Here is a 10,000-nt window from a genome sequence, read left to right as displayed (position 1 = left end):
CTTCCGAAGGTACGGATCCATTTTGCCGACTTCCCTTACCTACATTGATGCCATCGACGAGAGGCTGTACACCTTGGAGACCTGCTGCGGATGGTGGGTACGGACCGACTCGAGAGCTGCGAAAACCGGACCCGGATTTTCCAGGGCCGCCGAAAGCGCACCGGACGCCGCCCGAGCCGCGGCGCTCTACAGGTACCTTTTCCGTATCTCCGGACGAGCCGATTCCACGGACATGGTCCTTTACGAAGAAGAGAGAACTCTTCCCGGGGCTCCCGGCGACGTCTCCGGGCTCGCTTGCGTCACCGCGGTTTCGCCCGGGAAGCGACGGGCGCCGCCGACATCGCTGCCGACAGCGTCGCCACCCCCGGGCCCTCTCCGAGTCCGGGTTCGGGAATATTAACCCGATTCCCTTTCGACGGGAGGCCGGCCGCTTTTTTTTTGTTTGGGCTTTTGATTCGATTCGATTCGATTCGCTTTCCTTTCACCTTTCATAACGGATCCGGCGCCTTTCGGGAAGACTTTCGCCCGCGTCTTAGGACCGACTGACCCGTGCTCGACCGCCGTTGGCACGGAACCCTTCTCCACTTCGGTCTTCGAAGGTCTCGTTCGAAATTTGCTACTACCACCGAGATCTGCACCCGCGGTCGGCTCCACCCGGGCTCGCGCCCTAGGCTTCCGTGCTCGCCGCGGCGCCCTCCTACTCGTCGCGGCATCGTTTCGGCGCGAAAGTTCATCGCTCCTCGCCGCGACGGTCCGGCATCGGTCCGTCGCTCCAGCGCCATCCATTTTCGGGGCCGGTCGATTCGGCAGGTGAGTTGTTACACACTCCTTAGCGGATTCCGACTTCCGTGGCCACCGTCCTGCTGTCTATATCGACCGACACCCTTTCGGGGATCTCATGGGCGTCGCGTTAGGCACCTTAGCCGGACGTTTGGTTCATCCCACAGCGCCAGTTCTGCTTACCAAAAGTGGCCCACTTGGCACTCGCATTCGAGGTGACCAACCGCCCAGCGAAGCGTGCTGGCGGCGGCGGCCGGATGGGTCGGCTCCGTCGTTCGGGAGAGTCGGCCCGTTCCACCCGTTCCGAGTTCGAGAGTAGGTCGAGGCCGTGAACGGCCCCGGGGCCTCCAATCGTTCGCTTTACCGGATGGAATTGCGACGATCGAGCGCCAGCTATCCTGAGGGAAACTTCGGAGGGAACCAGCTACTAGACGGCTCGATTGGTCTTTCGCCCCTACACCCGGTTCCGACGATCGATTTGCACGTCAGAGGCGCTTCGGACTTCCACCAGAGTTTCCTCTGGCTTCATCCCGACCGGGCGTGGATCGCCATCTTTCGGGTCCCTGGTCGCTCGCTACGCCAGAGTCGGCCGAGTCGTACTCGGAAAAAGGGGAAACCGACCCGGGGGTGATGCGCCCGCGCGCAGCGCCTAAACTCGACGACAAAATAGGACTAGTTCAAGCCGCGGGATCTCACCGATGGGCGGAAGGAGGATATGGAAGCTGGCGCCCGGCAATTCCCCTTTTTGGATGATGCGCCGGTCCCCTCTCGGGGAGGAGGGAAAAACAACCGCACGTCAGCCACGAGCCTTCCCTCTCCTATCTCTCTCGGGAAGAGAGAAAAAAGGAAAAGTTGCGGGCACCGCAGCAGCGACGGCGGAAGGCCGAAAACGCCGCGCCGGCGGGATCGGGCACGGCTCGGAGGCGGGTGAGGCGAGGAGAAGACGACGGCACGAGACCGACGACACCCCCCGACGACCCCCGGACGACTTTGCCACGACACCTCTCCCGATCGACGCCCTCCTACACGCTCTCTCGCTTTCGCTTCGCCTTCGGGGTTAGTCAGAGGTGGCCCCTACGACTCGCGAACGGCCAGGACTCCTCGGTCCGTGTTTCAAGACGGGTCGGGTGGGTTGCCGATGCACGTCGCTGACCCGGGGTGGCGGGCGGCTCGAGTAAAAAAGCGTCGCCGAGCGACCTCTCCGGAAACGGAAACGGGCGCGGGCGGGGTTGCCCCCGACAAGAACCCGAAACGTCGGCGAGGTGCGTGACGGCGAGGCCGCGCCAGTCCTATCCCGCCTCTCATCGCGCACGCGCCCGAGACGGTGGGGCGCCTAAGGAGCGACACACAGAGTGCGTCGCCCGCACGCGACTTCCGGCGGGATCAAAACGGACCGGCTCGCCACGTGTAACGGATCGTGTCAGTTTCCTCCGTTCCCGGCAGAAGGGGCAGTTACGTTCGCGGGCCCGACGGCCGGTGGCCCCCGACTTCACAAGGTGGGAAGACGGGGGTTTTCAGGGTGATGAAAACGCCTGCCGCCTACGGAAAAAAACCCGCGTGTTCGACCTGCACGCCGGGAACGGGTCGCGACGACGGACCGGAGGGGAAGTGCGTCCGGTGCCGGCCGCGCGGAGGTCGCGCCGAAGCGCCCGCGCCATGATTACGCCGAGCGATGATGAAGGGGACGGGTGCAGCGGAGTCGCGCGCGGAAGGGAGCAGGAGAAAGAAGAAGCGGCGGCGACGGATGCGGCGGGTTAGGGCCCGGCGGCAGCAGCGATCGAGAGGACGAGTCCCCTCCGTCGCAGCCAACCGACGCAGCCACCTACCGACGCCGCGGTCGTCACCACGTTTCCCTTCCCGCTATCCACGCGGCCCGTCTCCTTCGTCGGCGACGCGGGCACAAAAGCTGGAACCGCGGGGAACGAGTCCCCCGCGGACACGACGAACGACGACCTGTGCCGCGACGGCCTCTCTTTCAAGAACACACATCGAGTTTGGGCTCGAGCCTAGGCAGCACCGGACTGAGTCCCCCGCGATCGCGGTGAGCGGTCCCACCCGTTTACCCCTGGGCGGTTTCACGTTCTCTTGAACTCTCTCTCCAAAGTTCTTTCAACTTTCCCTCACGGTACTTGTCGACTATCGGACTCGTCCCGGTATTTAGCCTTGGATGGAGCTTACCACCCGATTTGGGCTGCGTTCCCAAGCAACCCGACTCTCGGATCGAAGGCCGTCGCTCGCCGTCCGCACCGAATGGGCCTGGCACCCGCCGCGGGCGGCCCCGATCGAGGGAACTCCGAACTATGCGAGACGAAAACGAACGGCTGCCTTCGACCCATGCGCCACACGTCCCGAAGCCTTTAACTTGCGACGGGATTCGGCGTTGGGCTTCTCCCGGTTCACTCGCCGTTACTAAGGGAATCCCGGTTGGTTTCTTTTCCTCCGCTTAGCGATATGCTTAAGTTCAGCGGGTCGTCTCGTCCGAGCCGAGGGCGGCGGTTTTTAGTAGAGTGTGGTGTTTGGAGGAGAGGAATCTCGATCGGTACCCTCCGTGTGACGACGGCTGGCCGATATAGCGCCCTCCGACCGAAAATGAAGAAGCCAACAATTAAAAAAAGCGTGGGTCCTCCCCATCCGACGTTGCGTTGCCTACGACGCGGCCACCTTTTTACGGTGCGACGGCCGTGCTCGTCGCGCTGCTCGAGGCGTCGCTGAGAGACACCTTCATGAGGCAGAGAGCGAGACGAGCAGGCGGTCGCTTACGTCGGCAGTCGGTTAGGTCGGTACTTTTTTTTTGCTCCCCTTCGGCTGCTTTCGGACAGACTCCTCCTGCTCCTCCTCCACAGTGTTTCTTCACGCGGTCGAAAAGGGAAAAGACTCCGCGGTCTGCCAGCGGGAGACGAAGGAGGAGGCCGGAGAGGGTTTTAAAAAAAAAAAAGACATTGAAAGGAGTCAATTCTTTTTTTATTTTTCTTCCCCCTCGTCACTCGCTCCTGCGACGTCCCGGTTACCACCGTGCCGAGGACCGGGCGGGCACGGGGACGGCAAGATGTCGTTTCGTTAACGGAGAAAGACATGTAACGTTCCGCCTCTCGACCGGGACGTGGCCCCGAGACAAGGGATCTCGGGGCCGCAATGTGCGTTCGAGGTGTCGATGTTCACTGAGTCCTGCAATTCGCATCAGTTATCGCGGCTGGCCGCGCTCTTCATCGACGGACGAGCCGAGTGATCCCCGTCCAGGGTTCAGCACTTGGTTTTTTTATATTAGTTTTTGTTTATATAGATTTAGTAGTGTGCGAGGAGGTTCTGTGCGAGGAGGCGTGACGGCATTGCAATGTCGCGAGTAGTTTGTTTTTTTAGCTAGCGGCGGTGGCACAGCGGCTGCAAAAAAACAAAAAAAACGATAAAGCGGCGACAAGGCAAAGAAGAAGCGGCCATCACTTGCGGTGGGCGAAAAAACAAACAGGTGGTAAGACGCGGAAGCAAGCAAGAAGAGCTGGGGCTTTAAAAACCTCCGCGTCACCACAAATCTATCTCTCGCTCCGCCTTTTATAGGTTTGTTTGCGCGCATTCGAGGCGTTGACGCCGACAGACAGAGGAGGTAGGCCGGAAAACAACAAACCAGTCTCGAACGGGAAAACGGTAATGATCCTTCCGCAGGTTCACCTACGGAAACCTTGTTACGACTTTTACTTCCTCTAAACGATCGGGTTCGGTCGTCTTCTCCAGGCATCGAACGCCGAGGCGTAGATGCACGAGTGTCGTGACGGACACGTCGCGCACTGCCCGGCGGCGTCGTCGGCCAGATCCGAGGACCTCACCGGACCGTTCGATCGGTAGTAGCGACGGGCGGTGTGTACAAAGGGCAGGGACGTGATCGACGCGGGCTGTTGACCCGCGCCTACCGGGAATTCCTCGTTCACGGGGTTGGTTACAGGCCCCGATCCCTATCACGGGAGGTGGTTCAGAGGTTTCCCAACCCTCTCGGGCCGGGGCGAAGTCCCCGCTGATACCTCCAGTGTAGCGCGCGTGCGGCCCCGGACATCTAAGGGCATCACAGACCTGTTATCGCTCCGCCTCGTGTGGCTTTCTGCCACCCGTCCCTCTAAGAAGTGCGTGAGAAAACCGACCCGGACCCGAGCGCCACGGAGGACGCCGAGCCCGCCGTAAAAATCACTGACATCGGCGCACTAGTTAGCAGGCCGGAGTCTCGTTCGTTATCGGAATCAACCAGACGGATCGCTCCACCAACTAAGAACGGCCATGCACCACCACCCACCGAATCGAGAAAGAGCTATCGATCTGTCAATCCTACCGGTGTCCGGACCGGGTGAGTTTTCCCGTGTTGAGTCAAATTAAGCCGCAGGCTCCACTCCTGGTGGTGCCCTTCCGTCAATTCCTTTAAGTTTCAGCTTTGCAACCATACTCCCCCCGGAACCGAACTCTGGTTTCCCGCAGGCTACCCGCCGGGTCATGGAAGCGAACGCCGGCGGATCGCCGGTCGGCATCGTTTACGGTCGGAACTACGACGGTATCTGATCGTCTTCGAACCTCCGACTTTCGCTCTTGATCGAGGAAAACGTGCTTGCCACACGCCATCGCTGCAGTTCGTCTTGCGACGATCCAAGAATTTCACCTCTAACGTCGCAATACGAGTGGCCCCGACCGCTCCCTTCGATCATTGCCTCGCCGTAGACGGAGACCGACAGACGTAGACGAGGCCCTCTTCCATCATTCCATGCTTATCGTATGCAAGCTTGAACAGCCCGCTCTGAGCACTCTAATTTTTTCAAAGTGAACGTACCGGCCGCCGCGGACACTCGGTTAAGAGCACCCTTGGAGGAGAAACCGCCGACCGCAACACGCGCGCAGACAAGACACGAAGCAGGGACTCGGAGCGGACCGGGGGGTTCAAAAAAAAAGAGGAACGCGCGGAAAGGGAGAGGGAGAGAAGCGCGGGGGTCAGAGTGCGGGGATGCGAATGAACGCACCCAAACACACACACGTAGCACCCCCCCGTTAGACTACTCCCGGAACCGAACCGACGACCACTTGTTTTTTTTTTCCGGATCCCGATCACGACCTCCTCGTCCACCTCGCCGGCAGGACCGCGTGGCGGGTATGCTAGCGGTTGACACGGGCGGAAAGGGCCGGGAATGCGAACGGACGACCAAAGTCAACGACGGACGATGGCGCCGCCGCCCCGGGGCCGCTTGCGCGACCACGAACCCGAGTTCGGACTACGAGCTTTTTAACCGCAACAACTTTAATATACGCTACCGGAGCTGGAATTACCGCGGCTGCTGGCACCAGACTTGCCCTCCGGTTGGTCCTCGTTAACGGATTTGAAGTGTACTCATTCCGATCGCGGGGCCTCGACAGAGTCCCGCGTCGTTATTTTCGTCACTACCTCCCCGTGCCGGGAGTGGGTAATTTGCGCGCCTGCTGCCTTCCTTGGATGTGGTAGCCGTTTCGCATGCTCCCTCTCCGGAATCGAACCCCGATTCCCCGTTACCCGTAGTAACCACGGTAGGCACTTAACCGACCGTCGACAGTTGATAGGGCGGACCCTCGAGAGACCCGTCGCCGGGCGTGAAAGCTCGTGCGATCGACCAGTGAGTTATCCAGAGTCACCAAAGCGGAGCGCGCCGCCCTATGAGCCCCGCCACCGAACGGACCCGCGAGCGGGAACGCCGACGACGGGAGGACGGAATGACGCGCATCGGTCTCAGTCTAATATGTAGCGCCGCGACCCGGAACGGCCGACGCGGGTGCCCAGCGCGCGAGGCGTGGCGACGACGGCGCGCCGACCGATCGCGGCCTGTGTCACATGTATTAGCTCTAGAATTGCCACAGTTATCCATCGCCTCCGAGGAGGAATACGGTCCCGAGGATTAGGTCCGGTTCCTGAGCCATTCGCGGTTTCGCCCGTTCTAATGCGTGGCGTGAACTTACACTTGCATGGCTTAAGCTTTGAGACAAGCATATGACTACTGGCAGGATCAACCAGGTATCGTTGGAATTTGGGACTTTGTTTCGACAGAACGACAGAGCGACCGACCGACCGACCGACATAAGACAGACAACTACAACGACGGGCACGTGTTTATTTATTTTTCGAGGGGGTTCGCCGTCAGAAGAAGCGCGCTGCCCGCGCTGATGGCCTCTTTTTTGTTTCTCCCCTGACTTGGACCGAGACCGAGACTCAAAGAACGAAAGCGACCAACGTCGACAACAACAACGACAACGGCACCCTTGACAGCGATACATACGACAAACGACAAGCAGCACGACGGCAGTGCACACGGACATCGAGGGTCAAGGTGCAGACTGAACTCGCCGAGGTCGTCGTCATCGTGGTCGCCATCGATTCCGTCTCGTCGTCGTCGTCGTCACGTCCACGTCACAGCCGGCCGAGAAGAGAGAACAGACGACAGCGTCGACAACAACAACATCGACAACGGCACCCTTGACAGCGATACATACGACAAACGACAAACAGCACGACGGCAGTGCACACGGACTCGGAGGTCAAGGTGCAGACTGGAATCGTCGAGGTCGTCGTCATCGTGGTCGCCATCGATGCCGTCTCGTCGTCGTCGTCGTCGTCTTCGTCGTCGTCGTCGTCATCAACGTACCAACCGACCGAGACGAGAGAGCAAGCAACAACGTCGACAACAACAACGACAACGGCACCCTTGACAGCGATACATACGACAAACGACAAACAGCACGACGGCAGTGCACACGGACATCGGAGGTCAAGGTGCAGACTGAACTCGTCGAGGTCGTCGTCATCGTGGTCGCCATCGATGCCGTCTCGTCGTCGTCGTCGTCTCCGTCGTCGTCGTCGTCGTCGCCAACGTCAACGTCAACATCACAGCCGTCATCGGGGAGGAGCTGGACCAGGGCAGCGGCGGCGTAAATTTTCCCGTCACCTTCGTCGTCGCCTTCGTCGACCGACCGACCGACCGGCGTCGTGTTCGTGCTCGGAAAACCGAGGAGAGACAACGTGCACATGGCGCGTTCTCGCAAGCGGCTCCTCGGTCCGATTTTTTTGGGCGGCTTTTTCGAGCTTTTTTTTTTTTTTCTCACCCTTTCGTCCGTGCGACGGCGAACGTTAGGGGAAAAAAAAAAAAAAAAAAAAAACGACAACAACGCGGCGGACCGGGCGAACAACATCGTCGACACACACGACATTGACGACCGGTCCCCCTTTTCACAATCGCATCGAGATAAAAACGAACGAGTCCGATTCGAGCACCGAGTCGCGAGCGGGAGGACTGTCGGTGCAAGTATCGATCACTGACGTGAGCGCTTCGCCGGACAGAGGATGGCTCATCCGGCAGCCGTGCAAATCGACGGTATGGGAAGAACGAACAAGAAGAGCAACGACTTGATCGGCGGCTTGGGAACTGCGGACGGTGAAACGGGTTAATCGACTGCGACCACGACTGCTCGATCGATCTTCTTTGGCGCTAACAAAGGTGGAGGTGGCGCAAGAAGGGACTAGCGCTATCACCGTCCACGTATCAGAAGATGCGGCGGCAGACGTCGACGCTTATGCGTTGTCGGACGAGAAGTCGCTGCAGCACGTGTACCGCGAGCGGGACGTCCAAGGTTTTGCCAGACGGAAAGAAATCGGGTGTCAGCGAACGTTCACACGGCTGTGAGATCGGACGCTGACAGGAGTAGGAGGCGGCAGGCAGGCGGCGGTTACGGCGGCGGCGCCTGCTGCTGCTCATCCTCCTGTTGCTGCGGCGACTTCCAGGACGGGAGAGCATCGAACAACGTACGTATGGTTACAAGGGGATCAGGATCTACATAGTGCATCCCCCGCGGCTATTTTTGTTTGTTTGTTCGCTCGTTCGTTAATTCGTTCGTTCGTTCGTTCGTTCGTTACAATGTACGTTTTTCCGTTCGACGGCGGCAGAGAGCGGCGGCGTTTCTCCCTAATCCGGAGGATTTATCGGTCGCACAGCGATGGGTCGTTCGCCGATCATCGAAAGATTCGCAGGTAGTGGTTGAATGCAGAACGGCAGCAACAACAGCGGCGGCTGAGAGCGGCGAACGCTGAGGCGGAAGCAGAAGCTGCAGCAAACGTATCGGCTAAACATGGTGGACATAGATATGGCTGACGACGCGGGTACCACGACGACTATGGAACCAGGAAAAGGAGCCGTTAGTTGTTCCAACATATCGTTCGACACGTCGAGCAGCCTAGGTCCACGGAGAAGCACACACACGTACCACGTATTATAACCTAACGACGATGAGCGGGCGCACGGTTGGCAGGAACGAAGGCGGCGGATCAAAACAAGTTGGAGCGCGGCGACAGCGATAACGGTGACAGCCCTAGGCGGCGGAGATGCCACTTTCTGACGCCTTTGCGACAAGCCCGTAGAGACGTTCCGGACCACCACGAGGGCAAAGAGTCGCTGCTCCGACGAACCGACACACCAAAGTGTGCTTCCTACCGAACATGTTTTATAAAACTTTCAACTGAAAACCCCAGAAATGGTGTTGGTATTTCGTCCAGACCCACCTCGACACCTGAAAATGGTGGTCAAAAAAAACGTCGATTATACGAAGCGACATTTCTGGTCGGCGATTTCCAGTTTTACGCCTACTGCCACATGGGAATGTCGGTAGCGTCGCAAAGTGCCTTCTCGACGCCTAGGCACACCAGGACTTTGTCATTTTTTTCCCCTCGGACATTCCTGGTCCGGTCTATTCCGATTTTACACCTACCGCCATGTGGGGGTGGCAGTAGGCGTCGAAAAGTGCCTTCTCGACCGCTAGGCGACACCACTACTTTATCGAGCTCTGGAGGCCCGCACACCGACCCGGGGCCGCGGAGTCGACCCCGGGGGCCTCCTGGCGTCGCCGCCGCTCACTTGGACGCCTTCCGCAACCTGTGGTCCCGCTCGGGGCCGCCGGGAGCCTCGCCGACCTGACCGGTGTCGGTAGGCGTCTGGAAGCGCCCGGCCGACCTGGACGAGTCCCCCTGGCCCCCGGGGGACACCCCTTAGTTGGATGGGGGTGCTGTCCCGGGCACACATGCAACCCGCGGCCGCCTACCGACAGCCCCCTTCGCTCGATCGCTACTCCTTTCCAACATATGTCGGAGAAGCCGGGCGGTTGTGAAACCCAGAAATGGTGTTGGTATTCGTCCAGACCCACCTCCGACACCTGAAAATGGTGGTCAAAAAACGTCGATTAT

At 59.6% G+C, this 10,000-nt stretch overlaps 2 non-coding genes and 1 pseudogene across 2 annotated transcripts in view; all 3 read right to left on the bottom strand.

Moving 5' to 3' along the window:
• The window catches only part of LOC145273192 (large subunit ribosomal RNA), a 5,721-nt gene extending 2,449 nt beyond the window's left edge, over positions 1–3,272 (bottom strand). The window contains exon 1 of the ribosomal RNA XR_013866221.1: positions 1–3,272. This exon is cut by the window's left edge and continues 2,449 nt beyond it. This is a non-coding gene — a ribosomal RNA (large subunit ribosomal RNA).
• A 591-nt stretch (positions 3,273–3,863) lies between these two features.
• On the bottom strand, positions 3,864–4,021 carry LOC145273384 (5.8S ribosomal RNA). Its single transcript, XR_013866377.1, has one exon. It is a non-coding gene; the product is annotated as a 5.8S ribosomal RNA (ribosomal RNA).
• A 399-nt stretch (positions 4,022–4,420) lies between these two features.
• LOC145273509 (small subunit ribosomal RNA) lies at positions 4,421–6,790 on the bottom strand (annotated as a pseudogene).
• Between the last annotated feature and the right edge of the window lie 3,210 nt (positions 6,791–10,000).

Source organism: Euprymna scolopes, unplaced genomic scaffold, assembly GCF_053919585.1.
Source record: "Euprymna scolopes isolate OS-2025 unplaced genomic scaffold, ASM5391958v1 sca1, whole genome shotgun sequence".
NCBI lineage: Eukaryota > Metazoa > Mollusca > Cephalopoda > Sepiida > Sepiolidae > Euprymna > Euprymna scolopes.
Note: the sequence above shows the minus strand (reverse complement) of the source record. Positions and strands in the feature narration are given on the sequence as shown.